The sequence below is a fragment of the Schistocerca serialis genome, chromosome 6 (genome assembly GCF_023864345.2).
Source record: "Schistocerca serialis cubense isolate TAMUIC-IGC-003099 chromosome 6, iqSchSeri2.2, whole genome shotgun sequence".
NCBI classification, from domain to species: Eukaryota; Metazoa; Arthropoda; class Insecta; order Orthoptera; family Acrididae; genus Schistocerca; species Schistocerca serialis.
In genome coordinates, this window is record NC_064643.1 from 49,188,212 (window position 1) to 49,209,955 (window position 21,744).

Sequence of the window (21,744 nt, forward strand, 5' to 3'; positions counted from 1 at the left end):
GTCCCATGGTAAGATGTTTGTTCATCAAATGTGACACCGTGTTCCAAGATGACGGGGCCGCTGTTCACAGAACCTGCATCGTCCAGGACTGGTTTTCTGTGTACGAGGATAAATTATCGCAACTCTGCTGGCCGCCACAGATCTTAATGTTTTGGAGAGACGGTGTGCGGTCGTTATCCACCGCCATCACCCTTACCTGAACCTGCTGTACTTGGCTTGAAAACCGTGCAGAAGCTGTACTCACCCATTCTGAGGTCACTGCAAGCTGTTTTGGATGACAACGGTCTTTGTGCGCCGCATCAGGCTTGGTAATGTGTTCTGTTCGCGGCGCACCCCCTGCATATCACTAAACGGGTATCGCGGTTGGCGGCTCGTGAGTGACGTTCCCAGTTGCAGGTTGCTTATCTAACGGCGTCCAGATTGAACAAAATTTTCATTTTCAATATGTCGTATAATTGTTGAGCAAGTATAAAATGCTGTCATAATCTACTCATAAAGAGGTTTTATTGCGTTAAACCTTTAACATGAGGGTGTAACAAGTACTACAGTTAGAAACTGTGTGTTTGTCTCGCCGGAGCATGAGTTAGCATACCGAAAAATCCAGGTTATGTTTATTCAATATTTAAGAATGAAAGAACTTAGTAAATGTAACGAACTTTACACATAGATTCACATCCTTGCGAAACTTTTCCTCGTTGAAAAAACGATGAAAGGAAAAAAAAGTGTCAGTTACAATATTTTTGCTGTTCATGCAGTAAAACTTCAACGTCAGGAACTACACTTAAAAATTTAAGTAGGCTAACATTTTTGGGAAACAGCGATCTCGTAAGCTATATAAATTTTATATTACGCTTTAATTTATAACTTCTTTACTATGAATCCTACCTGCAACATATTTTGCTGACCGTATCTATATATACCTCTGACTGTAGCTGCATAATTATAGCATTTACAACACATAGTTCGGGAGAAATTACGGCATAAACATTGAGGTGCATGAAAAACTGGCTTTTGTTTAAAACAGATCCCATAATGAGGGCATTTAGGGGCTTCCAACAAATATTAAACATAATTCCAACCCTTCTCTGAATTTTTCTCTCTTACATGCTATAATGTCAAATATTTAACACTTTCAGTCTTTTGCAAAATGATCACACGTTGACTTTTTTCCTTTATAGCATCGGGGCTTTCGTCACAAGACATTGTCCTCATAGCTGAGCGTTGTGACACCATGAAGCAACCATCTCTGTCTCGGACAGCTGCCAGATACTCTTAGAGCCTCTTGAAGAAGTAGGCCGGAGATCATCTTGATGTGATCTATTCACCTGTTCGCTGCTCTTCTCATCTACCTCACGCCATCGATATTTCCTTCAAAGATTATTTTTCCTCGATTTTCTCCACCTCTTCTAAAAAATAAGTTTTTCGATTGACACGAGAAGAAAGGATCCTGGAGATACTGAGTTACTGTTTGAGTCCATTTTATGTGCACCATCATCCATTAAGAGTCCACGTTTCGCTAACATAAAAGAAGAACCACAGACCTTGCCGTTGGTGGGGAGGCTTGCGCGCCTCAGCGATACAGATAGCAATACCGTAGGTACAGCCTCAACGATGGGGTATCTGTTGAGAGGCCAGAAAAACGTGTGGTTGCTGAAGAGGGCCAGCAGCCTTCCCAGTGGGTGCAGGGGCAACAGTCTGGATGATTCACTGAACTGGCTTTGTCGCAGCAACAAAAATGATCTCACTGTGTTGGTACTGTGAATACCTGCAAGCAAGGGGAAACGACAGCCATAATTTATCCTGAGGGCATGCAGCTCTGCTGTGTGGTTAAATGATGATAGAATCCTCTTGACTAAAATATTCCGAAGGTAAGATAGTCTCACGTTTAGATTTCCGGGCAGGGCTATTCAGCAGAATGTCACCATCAGGAGAAACAAACTGGCGTTCTACGGATTGGAGGGTGGAATATTAGGCAGTTAGGTACGAATGTAAGAAAAGAAATGTATAGGTTAAACTTAGATATAGTGGGAATTAGTGAAGGTTGATGGCAGGAGGAACAGGACATCTACTCAGGTTATAAATGCCAAATGAAAGAAGGATAATGAAGGTGTTGGTTAAATACTTAGATAATAGGAACACGGGTAAGGTACTACTTTGGGGGATATGGTTCACGACTAACTTGGCTACGAAAATGCATTCACCTTGCTGTTCATAGTAAAAGTTTATTAGCCAAATTGCTCCACAGATGATGAAGTGATAGTTAAATTTTCATCTCCCTTAAGTTCCTGAATAATTTCTTTTATCTCATCATACATTTCTTCTGTGCTGGGAGACTGGGATTCGATAGTAGGAAAAGGAAGAGAGACAAAATAGTAGGTGAATATGGACCTTGGGAAGGTTTCAGATAGATTATATGTTGGTAAGAGAGAGATTTCGGAATCAGAATTTAAATTGTAATAATTGCCAGGGGCAGATGTGAACTTTGAGCACCGTTTATTGGTTATGAACTGTAGATTAAAACTAAAGAATTTGCAACAAGGCAGGAAATTAAGCAGTCGGGACTGTGAAACTCTCAGCAACCTCTGGTTCTTTCAATTTTCTGAGGGAGTATTAGGCATCGATTGACTAGAACTGGGAAAAAATACAGTAGAAGACCACTATTTCATCTCTCACAGCTACCCTTTGAAGGCAGCAGAGGATCAAATAGGAAAAAGACAAGGCTTAGTAGAAACACTTGGATAGTTCAGGATACGTATATTGAATTTAACTGATGAAGAGAGAAAATACAAAAATTCAATAAATGAAGGAGGCGAAAAGAAATACAAACATTTAAAAAAGGAGACTGACAGGTAGTTCAAAATGGCTAAGCAGGAATCGCTAGAGAACATACGTAAGGATTTAGAAACGTATATCACTAGAGGAAAGATAGACATCACTATAGAAAAATTAAAGAGGCCTTTGGAAAAAGAGAAGCAGCTGTATGAATATCAAGAGCTGGGATGGAAAAACAGTCATAAGGAAAGAAGGTGAAGCCAAAAGCTGGAAGGAATGAATATAGAGGGTCGAACCCTTTACAAATCACATTTAAGTGCCTCTCAGAGTATCCATGTAGAGGTCTCTAGAAGGCAGATGAACTTGAAGACAATATTATAGAAGGGTAGAGAAAATAGATGAAGATGAGATGGGAGATATGATAGTGTGAGAAGAACTTAACGCACTGAAAATGTTAAGTCGAAACAAGGCCCTGGGAGTAGATGACTCTCTGTCAGAACTACTAACAGCTTTTGGAGAGCCAGCCATCAAAAAACTCTTGCTATGCAAAGATGTATGAGAGAGTCCAAATACCCTCAGACTGCGAGAAGAATGTAATAATTCCAGTTCCAAAGAAAGCAGGTGGAGACAAGTGTGAATATTATTGAACTATCAATTTAATAAGTCATGGCTGCATAATGATAACACAATTTCTTTACAGAAGAATGTAAAAACTGGTAGAAGCCGACCTCAGAGAAGATCAGTTGGTATTAACGAGAAATGTAGGAACATGCGAGGCAATACTGACTTATTTTAGAATACAGGTTTTAGTCTTAGACAATGCTTTTGATAATGTTGATTGTAAAAGTTCCTTTCAAATTCTGAAGGTAGCAGGGATAAAATGCAGGGACAAAAAGGCTATTTATAACTTGAACAGAAACAGGACGGCAGTTTTAAGAGTCGACGAGCAGAAAGGGAAGCAGTGGTTGAGAAGGGAGTGAGACAGGGTAGTAGACTATCCCCAATGTTGTTCAATCTATACACTGAACAAGCAGTAAAGGAAAGCAAAGAAAAATTTGAAGTGGGTATTGCAGTTCAGGGAGAAGAAATAAAAACTTTTAGGTTTGACAACGACATTTCAATTCCGTCAGAGACAGCAAAGGACTTGGAAGAGCAGCTGAACGGAATGAACAGTCTCTTTAAAGAGGTTATAAGAAGAGCAAAAGCAAAACAACTTTAATCGATTGCAGTCGAATTCCATCAGGTGATGTTAGGGGAACTAGATTAGGAAATTAGGCACTTAATGTAGAAGATTGAGGCAGCAAAATAACCGATTTCTGAAAGTATTTGTATGGAGAGAAGTCATGTATGGAAGTGAAACATAGACGATAAAAATGTTAGACAAGAAGAGAACAGGGGCTTTTGCATTTTGGTCTTACGGAAGAATGCTGAACATTAGATGGGTTGATCGTGTAAATAGTGAGAAGGTACTGAATAGAATTGGGGGAAAAAGAAATTTTTTGCACAACATGAGTAGAAGGGACACATGGGACATCAAGGGATCACCAATTTCGTAATGGAGGGAATGATGGGGAGTAAAAATCGTAGAGGAAACCAAGAGATGAATACAATAAGCAGATTCAGTAGCATGCAGGTCGCAGGAGTTATTCGAAGATGGAAATGAAATGAGCGTTTGGCGTCATTGGCTGGGAGGCCCCTTGCGTGGCAGGTCCAGCCACCTTGGTGCAGGTCTTATTACATTCGACGCCACATTGGGCGGCCTGCGCTCCGAATTGGAATGAAATGATGATGAAGACAACACACTACCCAGTCCCTGAGCGGAGAAAATCTCCGACCCAGCCGGGAATCGAACCCGGGCGCGTAGGACGGCAATCCGTCAAGCTGACCACTCAGCTATCGGGGCGGACATTCGAAGACGAAGAGGCTCGAATGGGATAGAGTAGCACGGAGAGCCGCATCAAACCAGTTTTCTCACTGAATAACACAACAACAACAACAATAACAAAATAAGACGAAAAATGCGAATGTTTCAACAAGTCATTTCTTTGTGGCGTTCGTTATTGGTCTGTTCTGGCAGATCTAATGGGCTTTTCATGGACGCTTCTTATCTCATCTTCACAGCTTCCCCTAGTAGCAGATGGTTGGCCCGAGATAGATGAAAGAATGCACAACTTCAGTTCCTTTAATCGACCTATGAGTTGAACGTGTGGCCTTAGATGAATTACCCCGTGGCTTTGCTCACTTCTAAATTCTTGTGAGCTTCAGTCGTGGGTTTGCTGGGCTGTAAACATAATGCAGGCTGTGAAATACGCATTTTCAACGGCTCTTGCCTGAGCAGGTATTGATCGCCGGTCGTATAAGTATAGTGACGTTTCTTGTAGTTTTGGCGAATAGTGCTTCGTGCAAGAATATGTGACACATTTCTTGTGAATCCTGAATAACTGCCACACTTAGTGATTATTGAGTTGAAGGAAATTCCATGAAGTGAGGATAATATTGACTTTGTCTCTCTCTCTCTCTCTCTGCTGTGCCACTTGTCCCTCTCCCTCCCCCACTTCCACTGTCTGTTCCACCAAACGCGATCGTCGCTGGGGGCCGGGAGGGGGGGGGGGGGGAGTCGGTGGTTAGCCGCGGCCCCCGTTGGCTGGAGCAGCCCAGCTAGAGGGGAGGGGAGGGGAGGGGAGCAGCCTCTCCTCCGCTGCTATAAAAACGTCAGCCCGCCCCGCACGGGTGGGACACGCCGGACTCGCAGTCGAGCAGACGACACATCGACTCGACGTCTTCTGCGGGCCGCAGCTCACACCAACACACCCACACACTCGCAATGGTTCACCGTAGCATACGAGTCGCCTCAGGTAAGTTAGAGCGACTTCACGCGACGAGGTAGTCTGGTCTGCGCAACAGGAGAGGCATGGTACATTGTAGAAATGTTAACTGTTGAAATTCCGAGGGAGTTAGTTCCAGGAATCGTCAAGCAGTGTAATCCCTCTACATCCACAAGCACAGGGCAGTCGATTTAAGCAGTTATTCCAGAACTATTTAAATTAACATAATTCTGTTTTCTCAAAAACGAATTCAGAAAAAGCCCTCACTAAATATTACGCGAAAATGTATATTAGCGGCAGCAGTATCGTTTTGCAGTGTGATGCCAATTCCCTAAATTTTCTCAATAGTTACGAATTCGCAAGTACCAGGCCTTCGACTCTGTATAAAATAAACGCTTCCTTAATGGACGGGAAAATCGTAACGGACGAGCACAGGTTGTGAGCCAAAGAACGACTTGCTGGCTCCGACTCCCGGTCCGGCATAACTTTTCTTTGCCGTCATTATAATATGTAGCCGAAAGTGGTTCACATTCGCAACTGTGTGTGAAAAGAACTTGCACATCCATCCACGGATTCCCTTTTGAGTTCACAAAGCATCTGCGTAACACTCGAGCGTCGTTCCAACACGCTGGCACCAAAGGCAGCGTTGCTTCGGTGTGTCTGTTTTATCTGACGTGCTGGACATCCGAAACACTCCAGCAGCAAACAGGGTGGGTTTTATTCGAGGTCTCCTTTAAATGTGGATCATACTTTCCTAGAATTCTGCGAACAAACTCAAGTCGACCATTCGTCTTGCGTACTATCGAATTTCGTGCTCGTACCATTTCCTACAGAGCTATTGGCATCTACTTCGTTTTCTCCAATGGAACTATAGTAATTTATGGTGCCAGTACCAGGCGAATTCAACGGTGTTTCACTGTTCAAAATACTACCATTAGTTCTGGAGTAATTAAGTATTTAGAACTCAGAGTATGAAGCGAAGTGCTGTATTATATAGAGGTTGTTGTACGAAAGTGTCGCGACGGACCGATGGAGTTCTCCAACAGGACTCAACTCTGTCAAGTGAAACAGAAAAGAAGTAGCTTAATGTAAAGCTGATACTGACCACTCGTATCTCATGTGGTTGGACCAACACACCAACTGGAAGGCAAAGCGCGCGACATACAAAGGGGGATTCACCAACTAAGTACTGTAACAGTTCAGCCATTATTTCTGCACAAACCTCGAAACAAAAATGATTGTGGAACATTGAATGGATTAAGAAATGTGGACGTCAAACACTAAACGGATTTGTAAGAGTATTGTCATGTAATGAGTGTTAAATAATAACTTCACTTCACCAGTTTAATGTCAAAATAGACACTGGCACTGCAAAATTACAACAGCAATAGCAGTAAAAAGAAAATCACAAAGCAACGTACTCACAAACTTTCCTTAAAAGTCCGTTTATGTCTTCTAGTGTTCGAAATTTGTTATTATTCTGAAACTAGCAATCGAATTTTGCAGAGTCGAACGCCACTGAATTCGTCTTTTTAGAAATACGTCACTGTCAGCACAAATTACGGTAATTTCATCTGAAAAAGAGACGTTGATTGCAATATTTGTGTAATCAAGAATAGCGGTAAAAATTTGCTTAGGTCGCTTAGTGTGGAGTTCCTCACAATTCGGTTGGGTAAAACAGAGTTACATCGTAAACGCTTTAGGAAAATCTGAATCCGCCAGTAGGGTAGTCGGCGAAGTGTATAGTAAACTTGTGCAAGATGGCGCACTTCAGGTTTAATTGGCTATTTACTGAAGTAAACTTAGCAAATTAAAGTGATATTTCAAGATATTTCGTCTGACTTTTGGATATTATTTAACAGAGTCCCAAAGGGTTATCTGAAATTTAAACTGTAATGCACACATAGTGACAGGAGTGTCGCAAATCCTCAGACTCAAACGACTGGCGGTGTAGTAATCCTGACAGGTGCACTTTGCAGAACATCTCGACTTGAGGAACGATTGCTGCTCTGAAACATCACCGTCTGTAGGCCCTAAAAGTCGGGACACAAAAAATAAAGACCCAAGTTTTCCATCATTCGATAACTACCAACTTCCGCCAACCGCGAATTTTTAAACAACGGTACTCCCGTGTACAAAAAGAAACAGCATCTTCTAAGAAAAGCTATGTTTCCACACATCTTAGTATTTATGACTTTATGTCACCGTACAGCGTAACGTTGAGGAGATATCATTTTACAGGCCCATTCAGTGGTATTCGCGGACACTGCCCGAAAACTGTGTTGCGTATACAGTTAGCAGTAAACGAGTAATAAATTGAGACGCCGTGCGTGCTCCTGAAGGAGCGAAAATGTAGTGATTGATAAACTTTTTTCCTTCCGTCATTTTTCGGTGGTTGTCAGCGAGGAGGAGTTCCGCAGACTTTTGAAATTACGTTTGAAGGTTGTTGAAAGTAGCTAAATGCTCTCGTTCTCTGACACTGAATGAAATGAGATACGCGAGTTGAGCCGTCTCGCAGTTTCTGAGTCTCGTACGCGCCTCACTGTGTCGCACAGGATTATACCTCTTAATGAGTAGATTACCACAGCATTTCAGTTTCATAAATTCTGTCGACAACTACGGGAAATGTTGACAAGCGAATTCTTGTCGCCCCTACACTGCAATTCGTACCGGGTTCCGGGATAGCATTTTACCTCATATGCTACACAGATAGCACGTATCGTGCTAGTGGTTTATTACATTTTAATTATTTACCCACTGTCTGGCCACATTACTCAGCTGCAACACTGGAAACAGCAAGTGTCTGCACGAGAACGAACAGGCCGAGATTTGTGCGCGTCGCGTCGCGTCGCGTCAGTCAGACAGTGAGTGCGTGAAGGCTGGCGCCGCTTCGCCAACGTTGACAGCATTTCGTTAATAGTCTGTGCTCTTGAAATCTCCTTGTTCAACGATTCGTATAACCTCGTTGTCTTTTGTATTGTCGTCTAAAGCAGTTTATGTGAAAGAATAGTTGAATTACCACAGAGAAAGGAGCCTACCGGAAAGATAAACGTGGCTACTATTCAGTTGTCTCCCTGGTGCTGAATTGTCGTGGTATCAGGTTTTAATTTTGTACAGGTGGCAGTCAGTGAGCGGGTACGTAGGCGTGGCAGCTCCGAGCCGGGCGCTGCACCCCCGCAAGCCGCCCCTCCGCCGCCGCACCCGTGGAGAAGGTTTCGGTTGCAGGGGCCGAGTTCGAAGATACCGCCGTGAGAAGGGAGCGTCGTGCCGGTGAACATCTTACGAGAACTCGGTAGAGTAGCTGCAAATCGTGTGCCGAGGTGGCCGACAGTGAGCAGGACGTTCTAGAATGTTCCAAAATGTTGGGGAATGTTGCAGAATCTTACATAGTGTTACACGAACCTTCTGAAAGATTCTGTATGTTCTGCAATACAGCAAACTGTTCTACTCCCTTTCAGAGAGTTCTTAAATGTTCCATAATGTTCTAGAATTTGTCAGGACGTTCGAGTATGTTCCGGAATGTCACTATTATTTTGGAAATCGATTACAGCGAATCAAGGAAGGGAGAAAATGTCCTCGAATAGTTTTGAATTATTGAATCTCCTCGAATGATTTGGAATGTTCTGATTTTCTAGACAGAAATCACGATCAATCACAGTCGTTTATTTCACAGTGCACTTGAGAGCATTTCTGAGCAATCTAGAGTATTTTTGAGCGTGAAACACTAACATTTATTACGATTTTTTTGAAGTTCGTATTTTAGATATAAGTGATCAAGGATGTTCTCAGAAAACAAAGAGCAAGAGAAGTGTGTTTTTTTCAACTAGTCTCTGTGCAAAATAAACACACTGCTTTATTTAACGCTTTTTAAAACTTGGGAAATCGACTCTCTCTCTTCTTCTTCTCCTTTCTGTCTCTCTGTCTCTCTCTCTCTCTCTCTCTCTCTCTCTCTCTCTCTCTCTCTCTCTCTCTCTCATTCCATTAGATTTTAGAAATGGACATGGGGAGATCGGAGCCTATGCCGAGTATCTAGTCATTCATCAAAGATAAGTGTCAATACTTTAAGGTATCGATACTTTTGCGATTACGGTGGACTAAAGTATAGACAGTTTTCGTTCGATAGCGAGTGCCTAGTAGTGGCGACTAGCGTACCGTAGCTCGGGGGTTCGGGTTCTGCGTCTGATGACGTTTATCTCCAAGTCGACTAGAAGGGAACGTTCTGTGGATCTTTAGAAACGAATACAACTCTTCAGAATCTTCCATAATGAACGAAAGTACAACACTTTTTTATCCTATTAGGTTTTAAGAGATTATTAATCTTCCTACATCGCTTTGCACACGCAGCTACACGATCGTGTCGGTCAGGTTTCCTTTCCTTTCCTTTGCTGTCGCGCGTCGCCTACTCTCTATGGCGGCGGGAACGCTCTTCACAGCACACCACAGCCCTGTTGACGAGGACGAGGACGGCTCGCGACTTCCGCAATCTGAGCTGCTCCGCCGCTTCCTGCGCGTCGTCGTTTTCAGAGGAGTGTTTAAAATTGCACTATCTAGAATTACTTGTAGTCCCACGTACATACGTAGTAATTGTGCGTTAAATTTCCACTGGCACGACAGTGCGGGCTGGATTTCTCCCACACAGCTTTGGCCTCGGACGGACACGGCGGTGAGCCCGCACCGCCACAGCTTTTTGTGTGATACATCTGTTAGTGGGGAAGGTCTGGTGCACATCAGCTTTGTTGTGTGCAGTTATAACAGAAAATCAGGTTCGTTGCCTGTTAGAGGGTTCTCATTTGGTTGGCTATTCGCCAGCTGTTGGAATCCTGCAGGGATGTCCATAAATCCGTAAGAGTACGAGGGCGTGGAGACCCCTTCTGAACAGCACGTTGCAACGCATCCCAGATACGCTCAATAATATTCATCTCTGGGGAGTTTGGTGGTAAGCGGAAGTGTTTAAACTCAGCAGAGTGTTTCTGGAGCCATTCTCTGGCAATTCTGGACATGTGTGGCGTTGCATTGTCCTGCTGGAATCGCCCAAGTCCGTCGGAATGCACAATGGACATTAATGGATACAACTGATCAGACGGGATGGTTACGTACGTGTTACCTGTCAGAGTCGTATGTAGACATATGAAGGGTCCCGCATCACTCCAACTCGACACTCCCCGCACCATTGCAGAGCCACCACCAGCTTGAACAGTCTCCTCCTGCTGACACGCAGGGTCCATGCATTCAGGCTTCGTCTCCATACCCGTGCACATCCATCCGATCGAAACAATTTGAAACGAAACCCGTCCGTCGAGGCAACATGTTTTCAGTCATCAACAGTCCAACGTCGGTGTTGACGGGCCCAGGCGAGCTGTAAAGTTATCTGTCGTGCTATCATCAAGATAACACGAGTAGGCCTTCGGCTCCCAAAGCCCGTATCGATGATGTTTCGTGGAATGGTTCGCAGGCTGACACTTGTTGATCGTCCAGCACTGAAATCTGCAGCGTTTTGCGGAAGGGTTGCACTTTTGTCGTCGCTGGTCCCGTTCTTGCAGGATCTTTTTCCAGCCGTAGCGATGTCTAAGATTTGATGTTTTACCGGATTCCTGATATTCATGGTACACTCGTGAAGTGGTCGTACGGGAAAATCCCCACTTCATCGCTCCCTCGGAGATGCTGTGTCCCATCGCTCGTGAGCCGACTATAACGCCACGTTCAAACTCACTTAAAAGTTGATAACATGCCATTGTAGCAGTACTAACCGATCTAACAACTGCACCAGACACCTGTTTTCTTATATAGGCGATTCCGACTGCAGCGCCGTATTCTGCCTGTTTACATATCTCTGTGCCTATAGCAGTTTCTTTGGCGCTTCAGTGTATATTCAACTTGTCTAGCAACATTCCACGCACGATCTCCAGTTTGTTGGGTGAGAGTGATTACAGAGAATTACTTGCAATTTGTGGACAGTGCACTTCACAATTTCGATGGTGAAGGTAGCATAATCGCTCTGCAAACATGTAATTACGAATGTGAAAGCTTCGACAGTAGTCTTAATTGTAAAGCATATTAAAGATACAGGGTACTTATAAAAACATCGATTTCTCCGACGTTTATAACTTTATTTTGTTCTATAGTCTTTCTTGATTACATTGGCATATACATTATAGGGATTCAAATGAAAAATGACATATATACCAAATTTTAAGGTTACAGTCATGTATGCCGCCAAGCCCCCTTTAGTTCTGTTACAGTAACCAGCATTATTTCGAAAAGAACTATGAACTATCTGTTTCCAGCGATTATACGTATGATACATTGTATATGTTGGTAACAGTGCAGATTTCTAGAGTCTGTAAATGATCAGTTTTGCTAGTATTTACTTTCGTTTTGTTTGTTCACGTGTTACTGGAAGTTTGTATTTATTTCACACTGAAGGATATGTACTTCCACAAATATATGTAGCACTTGGGCAACAAACTATGCCACGTATCACGAAATTCAATAAAAGGAAATTCCGTGGTAACAAGTTCACAAAGCAAGCCACGCTGTTGAAAGTAACCTATGCATCAGTTCTTCAGGGAAGAAACTCCCACATGGCTCGCCTCCTGCTGAATGAAATTTTTGCGTTAACAATGACGCTGTTTGTAGTGGATTTATTGTTATTGATGTGATGGTGGAGGCTGTCTGGAAGTAACTGAACAACAAAATAGCAGGAAATTAGTTGTTCTGTGTAGATCCTGCAACAAATCTACCTCGAAAATGACTTCAAATTCACATAATACGAATTATGCAAAATTTTCGAAGTTAATGTATGCAATCCGTGCAATAGGTAAAGGAAAAAAGGCTGCTCAAACGTTTTGTTGTTTGATGGACCTTTTTCCTCCTCCCAGTAGGTTCAGCATGTACATAAAAATACTTTTAGGTGCCTTGATGGTTGTATCTCAAGCATCTATGAAACGTGCAGCAGAAGAAACCGTAAATATTTGTGGAACCAGGGACATTGCTGTTGCACTCAAGCACGTCAGAGTAAGTGTTTTGCATCAGTGTAATAAATATAGTTTGTCAAATCCGTCACTAAATAAATAGTTCCAAAAATAAGTAAAGTACACTCCTTCCTCTCTCCAGTAGCCCATCGCAGGCTGAGTCCTTTTCCCGCCATTTTTCCCCTCCAGACCACCATCTTGGATTACGTCACAGAAGGGACGAGGCGCCCTCTCATGGCAGTAGTGTGTACTAGGTCAGTTGGTCTTTTTCCCGCCAATTCCTAGGAAGAGGTGGCGGTCAGATGACGTAGGTTAGTGGAGGTATCCCAAGTGACCTATTATCCCGCCATTTTCTTAGGTTAGTGGAGGTAGCTGTGGTGTGTTGCTGTGTCCTGCTAGAATTTGAGCTTCCCGCCATTTTCTTGGGGAAAGGTGGGAAGGGCAGAGGGGAGGGGATTACGTTAGTGGAGGTAGCCCAGTTGCCCTATCTTCCCGCCAAAATTTGAACTTCTCGCCATGACGTCATTGCGATGTTTCCATATCTATCGCCGCCATCTTGAATAAATTTGGCATCAATGGAGAGAGGGGTGATGCACAGTTTGTTCTACTACTGGTGTGCTTTCCTATCTATGAAAGAATCGATTACTTCATCAAAGTTTGTCAAACATATGGCTACATGAAAAATCAAATTGTCATTGTCAAATACTGTAAATGCTTCTAATACGAATAGTACCCAATATTAGTGTTCAAATGGTTCTGAACGCTATGGGACTTAACTTCTGAGGTCATCAGTTCCCTAGAACTTAGAGGTACTTAAACCTAACTAACATAAGGATATCACACACACACCCGTGCCCAAGGCAGTATTCGAATCTGCGACCGTAGCGGTCGCGCGGTTCCAGCCAATGTTGGTGTGGTTCCTCGATTCGATCATGTCTATTTTGTTAGTGTCTGCTAGAGAAAACGAAATATCCCTTTCTAATGTCAGCAGTTGTAACACATGGTAAATAAGCGAGTGTGTTTTGGCACAAATGGTCATTTATTTGTACCTCATTTACGTAAGTAACACGACTGAATATAAGGCACGAAGTACCAATATGAAATGCGTATTAGGCCTACTACAAGAAAAAGCATTAAGTTAGTAAATAGTTTCACATTTGATTCGTATGGTCCAGTTTCTCAAGCATGAGATGAAAATATCAGTACGAAATTTTTATGTAAATTTGGTTCAAAATGGTTCAAATGGCTCTGAGCACTATGGGACTTAACATCTTAGGTCATCAGTCCCCTAGAACTTAGAACTACTTAAACCTAACTAACCTAAGGACATCACACAACACCCAGCCATCACGAGGCAGAGAAAATCTCCGACCCCGCCGGGAATCGAACCCGGGAACCCGGGCGTGGGAAGCGAGAACGCTACCGCACGTCCACGAGATGCATGTAAATTTGGAATCGTCATTTTCTTCCCTACTATTTATGTCTTGTCCCCGTTTCTTCTCCTTCCTCGTCCTCCCACACACTCCTGTCATTACTAATTGTGTAACTATTCCTGCCACTGTCAAAACTTATTCTCCAGTTAACTTCGGTAACCCTGCCACAATCAGCGGTTCAGTTATCTCGCATCTGGATAGGCATTATTACATGTTCGTACAACGTGTTTTTAGCGCTTTTCCGACTTATTCTGGAAATAGAAGCGGTTACTAACCGAGGCTCTTAATAGCATAGCCTTCTGCAAAAATTTTCTATCAAATTTTCATTTTTTCAGATACGCCTAGAAGATAATTGTAATCTTAAGTACCTGTTATTCTTTTTAGTCGTTTATTTCGACTTCGGTAGTCTGAATTTATGGATTTCGCTAATAATTACAACAAAGCTGCTCATTCGCACACCCAGTCAACCACATAAACCAACAGCGATTGGCATTTATCTGGTCGGGTGTATTCGGCTCAGCTCATATAGCCCCATCCCCTTTAATCTCTGGGAAAGTTTTTTATTTCTAGATGCGACGGGGATTTCGCTCGGAGAAACATCACGTAAGCTATGCAAACGTTCGAAAATGACCTTATTATTCGTTCAGAAATCAACTAAGAATTTGTTCAAAAATATTCAAAAACAAACTGGGATGAATAATCGGTAGACCAACGTGTGCTGGATGCTAGGCCTTCCTGAAACAAGGTTTTTTTCTTGAAGAATATGATTTGGCGCCCCCTGAAACTATCGCCCGGGGCAGATACCATGGTTTGCCAACCCCCCCCCCCCCTCCCCCTCTCCCGTCACCAGCCCTAGATCCGGGCCTGCGTGATGACAAGATTGTTTGAACTAAATATAGTGTGCACAGAGACGTTTAGTCTTTTACTGCGCTTCAGACGTGAATGGCACAGAAGGGAGCCCTAACAACTGGTGCAGTGGAGTGTACTCTCTGCAAACGAGCGTGAAGTGCGTGGCAGAGTGTGGATGTAGATGTCGTCGAAGATGTAACAGAGACTAGGGCACATGCAGTTGAATGGAGTTATTTTTCCCTCGTTCATTACGAGCATCGAATGGTACAGAGAATTAATAAATTCGTTACGTAGCAGGCTAGAGCAGAGCCGTGCGGCCAGCAGGACTGGGAGTCACTGTCAGTTCTAATAAGCCAGCAGTTGGCTACACTGCGGCGCACGCAACAGCTGCTGCGGACGAATCTGCGCGGCGGTGTCGTCGCTGAGCGGTGCCCTACCAACGACCATGCGTTATTTTCGTGTGAAATTTTGTAAGGCAGTAATAAGCTCAGGAAGTTGAACCTTATACTGCCACGTACTGCGATACACTGTCGTTCTTATGAAGCCTCGTCTACCCTGGAGAGGCGTTCAGTTTTTCACCGAACTGTTCGGTGTGGTAGACATAGATTGATCGTTGTCCGTCTACATCTGCATTGTTTGCGATATTTCTTATATGTACGTAACCTGTTCGTGAATTAAAAAACCGTAATAAAAACGAAGATTCCTACTGATTTGGTAAGCTAGTATTACGGTAGTATATTACTAGATCACTTTAATCGTATCGTTGCTTTATGGCCCACAATTCCTTTAGGTAAACCCGTTTCCTTTGCAACATGTCGTATCGTTCTTTATGCATTATTATTTTGATTGTTACAGGAATGCTGCAAAGAGCATTATGTACTTAAGAGAAAAAATAGATTCACTAGGAAAATGTCCTGGTGGTTCTTGTAGCCACTACATTTTAAAAGCACAAAATGAAAAATCCTGCAGTTGGGTCAAGGAAGCAGCCGACGACCACCAGGCCGGAGGAGCGGGCTGCTCGCACTCTTCTAGTGTAAAGAATGGTGGGGTGAAGGCTGTGCTGTGGCAGGAAACGCCTTTAATCGGTGCGATCAAAAAATGTTTCGAGCAGCATTAGTAAATTCATTGTTCCACTTGTGGTGATTTAAAAGAGAAAATAGCTGCAACTGAACTCACTAAAGCGTGTAACGCGATGCAGCATGGACACAGTTACAAGTTCTCTGACCGTTGGCGACCGCCGGCATTCTTCCAGAGGGGGCAACATTCCGAAATATACATTTCATTTTACCTAACTAATGCGGTGATTCACTAAATGCGTTGTGCGCCAGTAATTAAATTTGACCTGACATACACAAAATTTATTATACTTCAAACGATTGATAGTTATCTAATTAGTGTTCTCGAGGCAGATTGCTTTAATATCTCAACGATAAGCATAATCGGTTGTATATATAAAGAGCTTTTTGTGTTATTAATGTGAATATGTATGCCACTTTTCTCGTTCAACGATCTAAAATTTCATGCTCATGAAAAAATGTGTATACAGGGTGGTCGATTGGTCGTGACCGGGCCAAATATCTCACGAAATAAGCGTCAAACGAAAAAACTACAAAGAACGAAATTTATCTAGCTTGAAGGGAGAAACCAGATGGCGCTATGGTTAGCCCTCTAGATGGCGCTGCCAAAGATCAAACGGATATCAACTGCGTTTTTTAAAATAGGAACCCCCATTTTTTTATTACGTGTTTGTGTAGCACGTAAAGAAATAGGAATGTTTTAGTTGGACCACTTTTTTCGCTTTGCGATAGATGGCGCTGTAATAGTCACAATTTTAGACGAACAGTTAGTAACAGATAAGTTCACAAAGGTACATGTATCATATTGGAAGAACCGAAATAAAATGTTCAAACGTACCTACGTTCTGTATTTTAATTTATGAGCACACATGCTGTTACAGCATGATTACCTGTAAATACCACATTAATGCAATAAATGCTCAACATGATGTCCGTCAACCTCAATTCATTTGGCAATACGTGTAACGACATTCCTCTCAACAGCGAGTAGTTCGCCTTCCGTAATGTTCGCACATGCATTGACAATGCGCTGACGCATGTTGTCAGGTGTTGTCGGTGGATCACGATAGCAAATATCCTTCGACTTTCCCCACAGAAAAAAATCCTGGGACGTCAGATCCGGTGAACATGCAGGCCATGGTATGGTGCTTCGACGACCAATCCACCTGTCATGAAATATGCTATTCAATACCGCTTCAACCGCACGCGAGCTATGTGCCGGACATCCATCATGTTGGAAGTACATCGCCATTTTGTCATGTAGTGAAATATCTTGTAGTAACATCGATAGAACATTACGTAGGAAATCAGCATACACTGCACCATTTAGATTTCCATCGATAAAATGGGGGCCAATTATCCTTCCTCCCATAATGCCGCATCATACATTAACCCGCCAAGGTCGCTGATGTTCCACTTGTCGCAGCCATCGTAAACCGGCATAATATGCACTATTGGGCAACAGAAAATCCACGTTACGCTGTTGGTGAATGACGCTTCGTCGCTAAACAGAACGCGTGCAAAAAATCTGTCATCGTCCAGTAATTTCTCTTGTGGCAGAACTGTACACGACGTTCAAAGTAGTCGCCATCCAATTCCTGGTGCATAGAAATATGGCACGGGTGCAATCGATGTTGATGTAGCATTCTCAAGACAGACGTTTTTGAGATTCCCGATTCTCGTGCAATTTGTCTGCTACTGGTGTGCGGATTAGCCACGACAGCAGTTAAAACACTTACTTGGGCTTCATCATTTGTTGCCGGTCGTGGTTGACGTTTCACATGTGGCTGCACACGTCCTGTTTCCTTAAATAACGTAACTATCCGGCGAACGGTCCGGACACTTGGATGTTGTCATACAGGATACCGAGCAGCATACACAGCACACGCCCGTTGAGCATTTTGATCACAATAGGCATACATCAACACGATATCGACCTTTTCCACAATTGCTGAACGGTCCAATTTAACACGGGTAATGTATCACGAAGCAAATACCGTCCGCACTGGCGGATTGTTACGTGATACCACGTACTTAGACGGCGCAGTAATAATCACAAACGTATATCACAAAGCGAAAAAGTGGTCCAACTAAAACATTCATATTTCTTTACGTACTACACGAATATGTAATTAAAAAAATGGGGGTTGATATCCGTTTGACCTATGGCAGCGCCATCTAGCGGGCCAACCATAGCGCCATCTGGTTTCCCCCTTCAAGCTAGACAAGTTTCGTTCTTTGTAGTTTTTTCGTTTGATGCTTATTTCGTGAGATATTTGGCCCGGTCACTATCAATGGACCACCCTGTATGGGTCCATAATGCGGCACGGAACGAAAATTAAAAATCTGAAACAGAAAAACTGAGGATGACTGAAAAAATCATGTTGACCATCAACAAAAGCAACAAGCAGTAATACTCCTCAAAGTGGAGGAACGTGCTGTAAACTTTGAAAAAAGGTTTGTTAGATCTGATTTTAATTGAAAAGACTTCACGTTAGTGGCTGTATTTCGTGACTTCCGTGATTTCTAATTTTTGATACTGAGTGGTATAACAAAAAATGAAAAAACGATCACTTTCGGACCTGGTTGTGTTTTCTAGAGTCTGCTGCAATAGCACTGCCATGTAATACCGGATGCGGAATTTACGCACCGTCGTGTGTCTTGTTTGTCCACAGAGGAACGGTAAACCTGTACTGAGATGCCGTTGTGCAGCAAGGGGAGGATGCATTTTTCAGGATATTTGGGAAGAATGGCAGATACGTGCGCTTCAGGGAGCCTTTCTGCAGTGCCTTCCTGCATCTCCGAAAAGATGTACGAGGAAGAGACAGGGGAGAGGCTGTTGTGGGGTAAGGCTCCGCGCCCACACTGACTGTGGAGAGGTGCCGAGACTGCCGCCAAACCAGGAGAGGCGCTGCAGGCGGTACCGTGCTGTTAGCAGAGGCCACCTGGTGGCAGCGTCCGGTAACACCTTGTGTCCGCAATACTGCCGCCATCTGTAAGTGTGCATATCGCTGCCCCAAGACTTTTGTTACCTCACTGTATAATAGATTATTGCTCTACACCTGAACGTGATCAGCTTCGATTAGATTAGATTCAGTGTTCGTTCTGTAGATTCAAAAATGAGATGATTCTCGTGGGTGTGGAACATGTCAGAAAGTGTAACATGAAAAACGTAAAACATCTGAATAGACGGTCAACATATGTGAATACACACTGGAACTAGTAGTATTTACAGATTTAGTACACTGTCATAATGAAACACAGTTATGCACTTTTAATAAATTTATCGTACACAAAATACCTGTCTCGACTGTTGCGACCAAGTGCTGTCAAAACTGAAATCTAACAGACTTTTTGCATAACTTGGTATAACAGTCTCCATTAAGATATTCATTTACAAAGTAGAAGGAATAGCCTATCAAAAATCCTTTCAAGCTCTGTTAAAACTTTGGTTTCAGATAAAGTACAGTTTAAAGTCTCATTCCGTCAGACATTTTACTCCCACATGGCAAGATATACTGTGGCCGTGCGGTAAGTGGCTCCAATCAGTTCAGTCTGCTCTACGAGTACTTCGTGAATGGAAGAGATTTATTTAGACAGCATTAACCTTGTGAGAAGTGTGGATATTCATTGCATCACCAGCAAGGGACCACAACATGGTTACACTGACAACGACAGGCCTCTCAAACCATCACTATAAGCGTCACTACCAACAACACAGCAATTAAGCACTTCTCAGTCATTCTTTACAGCAACGTATTTCACAGAAAGCTCACTTGTTGTTGTTGTTGTTGTTGTTGTGATCTACAGTCCAAAGACTCCTTTGAAGCAGCTCTCCGTGCTACTCTATCCTGTGCAAGCCTCTTCACCTACTGCAACCTACATCCTTCTGAATCCGATTAATGTACTCATCTCTCGGTCTCTCTCTACGATCTTTACCCCCTTCATGCCTCAGAATGGTCCAATCAATCGATGTCAGTTGTATTCAGCACCTCCTCACTAGTTGTACCACAGATGTAGGTTTGCCTTTTCTTAATCTGTCTTCTAAGATAAAACGTAGGGTCAGTATTGCCCCACGTGTTCCAACATTTCTACGGAATCAAAACTGATCTTCCCCGAGTTCGGCTTCTACCAGTTTTTCCTTTCATCTGTAAAGAATTTGTGTTAATATTTTACAGCTGTGACTCATTAAACTGATACTTCAGTAATTTTCACACCTATCGGCACCTGCTTTCGTTGGTATTATTATATTCTTCTTGAAGTCTAAGGGCATTTCTCATGTCTCATACATCGTGCTCACCAGATGAAAGAATTTTGTCACAGCTGGCTCTGCCAAGGCTATCAATAGCTCTAATGGAATGTTATCTACTTCCGAGGCCTTGTTTCGACTTAGGTCTTTCAGTGCTCTGTCAGATTCTTCACCCAGTATCATATCTCCCTTCTCATCTACATCTACGTCTTCTTCCATTTCCATGATACTGCTCTCAAGTACACGTCCCTTGTACAGATCCCGTATACACTTCTTCCACCTTTCTGCTTTAATTTCTTTGTTTAGGACTGGTTTTCTATCTGAGCTGTTGATATTCATACAGGTGGTTCTCTTTTCTCCAAAGGTCTTTTTAATGTTCGTGTAGGCGGTATCTGTCTTACCCATAGTGATATATGCTTTTGCATACTTATATTTGTCCTCTAGCCATTCCTGCTTAGCCATTTTGCACTTCCTGACTATCTCATGTTTTAAATATTTGTATTCCCCTTCACCCGCTTAATAGTGGAAAGTATAGAAAAATAGAAAGTAGAAAATATAAAAATGCAAAAAAATTAAGTTCAATATCTCTTGTGTTACCCAAGGATATCTACTAGCCCTCGTCTTTTTACCTACTTGATCCTCTGCTGCCTTTATAATTTCATCTCTCAAAGCAACCCATTCTTCTTCTACTATATTCCTTTCCCCTGTATTTGTCAATCGTTCCCTAATGCTCCATCTGAAAATCTCTTACATCCTCTGGTTCTTTCAGTCTATCCAGGTCCCATTTCGTTATACTCTTGCCTTCTGGCATTATTTTAGTTTTAGTCTACAGTTCATAACCAATGAACTGTGATCAGTGTCCACATTGACACCTGGAAATGTCTTACAATTTAAAACCCAGTTCCGAAATCTCTGTCTTACCATTATATAATCTATCTGAAACGTTCCGGTGTCTCCAGGTCTCTTCACTTGTACAACCTTCTTTCATGATTCTTGAGCCAAGTGTTACCTATGACTAAAGTATGCTGTGCGCAAAATTCTACCAGGTGCCTTCCTCTTTCATTCCTTTCGCCCACTCCTGGTACTTTTCCTTCTCTTTATTTTTCTACTATTGGGTTCCAGTGACTCTTACATTTTCGTCTCCCTTAACTATCTGAATAATTCCTACTATCGCATCGCACATTTCTTCAATGTCTTTATCATCTGCGGAGCTAGTTGGCGCATGTACTTGTGTTACTGTGTTGAGTGTGGGGTTCGTGTCTATCTTGGCTACAATAATGTGTTCACTATGCTGTTCGTAGTAACTTATCCGTGTTCCTGTTTCTTAATTCATTATTAAATATACTCTTGCATTACCCCTATTCAATTTTGCATTTATAACCCTGTATTTACCTGATCAGAAGTCCTGTTCCTCCTGCCACCGAACTTCACATCCTGTACGTAAGGAAAGGTTACACACCGCTCTCCTGATGGAGAAATAGCCTTTTATTGTTTTGCAATTGAGAGATATCGCGCTATGCCCTCTGGGGGACAAAGAAATGTCTGTGAACTGGTGTCAGTATTCAACAA